Below are 4830 nucleotides of genomic sequence, written 5' to 3' on the forward strand. Positions count from 1 at the left end.
CAGCATCTCTTGGGCTTCTCCGCTCCCTGGCACTGGCCAGACTCCTCCATCTGGATCTCCCTGGGGCCTGCGGACTTCCTCTTCTGCTGGCAGTACATAAGCTCCCTGTTCTGGGCCTGGCAGGCATGTCCCAGCCTCCTGATCAAACCATTCTGTGGGTGTTTGGCAAACTGACCCCCCCCCCCCCCCCCCGCTGGAATTTCTGATTAAGCTGGCTGCCAGTGGGATCTGGGTTGTCAATAACACTGTGGTCGGCGAAGCTCAAGGGATGTGCTGGGCTCCGGGAACAGAGTTACTGCCCTGAATGCTGCACCAGAGCCCTCCAAGCTTGGGGCTGCCTGGGGCTCAGCGTGGGGCTGGTGTGCTGCAGGCATGGGAGTTGTGGGACAGGGGAGGGACTGTGACATTCCCTGTTTGATTGCTATTGCCTGTGGGCACAGGTGGCATCCATGTGGCTGTGCTGTGGAAGGTGCTACCTAAAAGCCACAGGGGCTGGGGTTTGTCTCTCTCCCCTCCAGTGCTGCTGTTCTGGGCAAAACTCCCAGCAGCCCCATGCTCTGCTCCCGAGCACCCAGTCCCTTCGTAACGCTGGGGTGTGGGCTAGTTCAAGGGCTCACCGGGCTGCTCAAAAAAGCAGGGGATGGGGTGTGTCTTGGGAACCCCTGCAGCAACTGAGCCCCACTTTGTGCCATTAACTCTCCCCGGAGGTGCAGTGGACAGTGCTGGCACCAGACATGGGGCAATAGCATGACTGCCACTTTCCCTGGTATTCAGGGCAGTGCCCATCTCTCCCTCGTCAGCGAGCCAGGCCTGTGCAGTAGCAGGAGATGAACAGCCTGGCCTCTCCCCATGTTCTCTTCAAGGGGGCTGGAGTAGCTGAGCACCTTCCAGCCTCCTCTGCATGTAACCTCTCACCCACCCTGGGAGCGGCTGGCCCCAGCATCCAGCTGGGAACCGAGGTCCAGAGAGACTTGCCCTGGGTCACGTAAGGAGTTTTTAGCAGAGCTGGGACATGAGCCCTGCTCTCCTGAATGCCAGCCTAGTGCCCTCCCCCTGGGTCAATCCTTCCTACGTGCTTGCTTGGCTGCACGTGACTGGGCTGGGCTGAGTAGGACGTGGGTCTTGGGCTGCAGCCAGCCATGCTGTTACCTCCAAGTCACTGTGCCCTTGGGGATCTGACCTTTGTTCTGCCCGTCCCCGCAGGGGCATGCATCGTGCATTTGCTAGATCTGCACCCAGCTGCTCTAATAAACAACCCCCAAAGTTGAGCTGTGCTAGTGGTTTCTCCTGAGTGGAGCTGGGCTGGCACATGCCATCCTTTCTGCCAGGCCTGGGCATCATCACTTCCCTATGGCCCAGCTTGGGGGCTGCCTATGCCCAACCCAGCCTTCCCTCAGCTCTTAGAAGAGGGGAGCTGGGGCTGAAGGGCCAGTGTCCATAGAGGGGACAAGGCCAGGTTTCAGGAGAGCTGGGGTGGGGATGTGTGCACAGGGACTTATCGTGCCCCAGGCTTGTGGGGGTGAATGAGGGGAAGGCAGTGTTACTCACACAATCTACAGCACCCGGCCTATACCCTATGGAGGGCTCAAGGCATCAACCAGTCAATTTATGCACCGCACCCTTTTACACCCTGAGCCCTTGGAAGGAAGGCATCAATCCTTATGTGACCCAGGGTGCCAGGGCAGCCCTCACTGAAAATGTCAAGGGCAGGGCAGGCTGCAAAAGGGAGAGCAGATACTCCCAAAACTGATGGTTAACACTGAAGTTAAACTCTGCAACCAGTCACAAACTGTGATTCTGGTCCACCACACTGGTTATCGAGAGCAAAAAAAAAAAAAAATCACACAGCCCCCTTTATTGCATTCCAGTTCTCTGGCCCCCAGTCAGCACCTAGGTCCAGTACAGTGAGAAGTTGTTTAAAAGGGCTGCTCTCATATACAAAATGTTCTAACCCCAAAAGGCCAGCCATGTTACCAGGTCAATACTAGTTTGGAATTTACCCAAAATACCATGCTGGCAGCCAATCCTTTGGTGTCTAAAACTAAAGAGTATAAAGAAAAAAAAGAATAAGAAGAGAGTTATTAAATGGTGAAGCAGTCAGATACATACTTCAAAGTCCATATATCTGGTTCTTAGTAGTATTGGTGAGTTTGCTGGCTTGAAAGTCCCTCTGGAACGCATGCACAGCTTGGATGGGTCATTCAGTCCTTGGTTCAGAGCTTCATTTGTAGAGAAGGTGCAGCTGCCTTTTATAGTCTTTTGCCATGCGGCTTGTGCTTTCTTTGTTTCAAACACAAGCTGCCTAGCACATGGCATGGAGAAGCCTTAGATTTCTGTCCATAGAGTTCAAGCCCCTGCGTGGCTTGCTGACTTGTAAGGTGTAGTCCAAGGGTGGCCAACCTGTGGCTCCGGAGCCACATGCAGCTCTTCAGAAGCTAATATGTGGCTCCTTGTATAGGCACCGGCTACAGGGCTGGAGCTACAGGCGCCAGCTTTCCAATGTGCTGGGAGGTGCTTGCTGGTCAACCCCTGGCTCTGCCACAGGCCTTGCCCCCACTCCACCCCTTCCTGCCCCCTCTCCTGAGCCTGCTGTGCCCTTGCTCCTCCTTCCCCTCCAGAGCCTCCTCCACACCACAAAACAGCTGATGGAGGGGGAGGCACTGATTCGGCGGGGCTGCTGGTGGGTGGGAGGCACTGGGAGCAGGGGCAGGAGCTGATTGGCTGGGGCTGCTGATGTATTACTGTGGCTCTTTGGCAATGTACATTGGTAAAGTCTGGCTCCTTGGGCTCAGGCTGGCCACCCCTGGTGTAGTCCCTGGCTTTTTCAATGGGTTCATTGTATAGCTGATGACCCTTGATGGGCCATCAAACAGGCTAGGCAGTGCTGATGCCAGTCTATCTGGGGGTGTTAGCCAGAAACACAGCATAAGTTTTGAAACAGATATATCATGCATATCTATAACTCACAATACAAAAGTGATACAAACATATAAACTAGATCTTCATACTTGGCAAATCATAACATTTTCAAAGATACCTTACATGGCATATCTGTCAGATTCCTTGTAATTTTATATCAATATCACAAAAAGAACAGGAGTACTTGTATCCTCACACCTTCTTGTCAACTGTCTAAATGGGCCATTTTGATTATCACTACAAAAGTTTTTTTTCTCCTGCTGATAATAGCTCATCTTAACTAATTATCTGTATGTATATATATCTTACTATATGTTCCATTCTCTGCATCCGATGAAGTGGGCTGTAGCCCATGAAATAATAAATTTGCTAGTCGCTAAGATGCCACAAGTACTCCTGTTCTTTTTGCGGATACAGACTAACATGGCTGAAAAATATCACAAAGTGTTCCCCATATTTCATACAGCATCACACCTGTCATAAATATAAAGGGAAGGGTAATCACCTTTAAAATCCCTCCTGGCCAGAGGAAAAACCCTTTCACCTGTAAAGGGTTAAAAAGCTAGGATAACTTCGCTGGCACCTGACCAAAATGACCAATGAGGAGACAAGATACTTTCAGAGCTGGAAGGGGGGAAGAAACAAAGGCTCTGTCTGTCTGTGTGATGCTTTTGCTGGGAACAGAACAGCAATGGAGTCTTAGAACTTAGCCCTGGTCTACACTAAGACTTTAGGTCAAATTTAGCAGCATTAAATCGATGTAAACCTGCACCCGTCCACACGATGAAGCCCTTTATTTCGACTTAAAGGGCTCTTAAAATCGATTTCCTTACTCCACCCCTGACAAGTGGATTAGCGCTTAAATCGGCCTTGCCGGGTCGAATTTGGGGTACTGTGGACACAATTCGACGGTATTGGCCTCCGGGAGCTATCCCAGAGTGCTCCATTTTGACCGCTCTGGACAGCACTCTCAACTCAGATGCACTGGCCAGGTAGACAGGAAAAGAACCGCGAACTTTTGAATCTCATTTCCTGTTTGGCCAGCGTGGCAAGCTGCAGGTGACCATGCAGAGCTCATCAGCAGAGGTGACCATGATGGAGTCTCAGAATCGCAAAAGAGCTCCAGCATGGACCGAACGGGAGGTACGGGATCTGATCGCTGTATGGGGAGAGGAATCCGTGCTATCAGAACTCCGTTCCAGTTTTCGAAATGCCAAAACCTTTGTCAAGATCTCCCAGGGCATGAAGGACAGAGGCCATAACAGGGACCCGAAGCAGTGCCGCGTGAAACTGAAGGAGCTGAGGCAAGCCTACCAGAAAACCAGAGAGGCGAACGGCCGCTCCGGGTCAGAGCCCCAAACATGCCGCTTCTATGATGAGCTGCATGCCATTTTAGGGGGTTCAGCCACCACTACCCCAGCCGTGTTGTTTGACTCCTTCAATGGAGATGGAGGCAATACGGAAGCAGGTTTTGGGGACTAAGAAGATGATGATGATGACGAGGTTGTAGATAGCTCACAGCAAGCAAGCGGAGAAACCGGTTTTCCCGACAGCCAGGAACTGTTTCTCACCCTGGACCTGGAGCCAGTACCCCCTGAACCCACCCAAGGCTGCCTCCTGGACCCAGCAGGCGGAGAAGGGACCTCCGGTGAGTGTACCTTTTAAAATACTATACATGGTTTAAAAGCAAGCATGTGAAAGGATTACTTTGCCCTGGCATTCGCGGCTCTCCTGGATATACTCCCAAAGCCTTTGCAAAAGGTTTCTGGGGAGGGCAGACTTATTGCGTCCTTCATGGTAGGACACTTTACCACTCCAGGCCAGTAACACGTACTCGGGAATCATTGTACAACAAAGCATTGCAGTGTATGTTTGCTGGCGTTCAAGCAACATCCGTTCGTGTGTTATCCT

This window comes from Natator depressus, chromosome 7 (assembly GCF_965152275.1).
Source record: "Natator depressus isolate rNatDep1 chromosome 7, rNatDep2.hap1, whole genome shotgun sequence".
Taxonomy (NCBI): Eukaryota; Metazoa; Chordata; order Testudines; family Cheloniidae; genus Natator; species Natator depressus.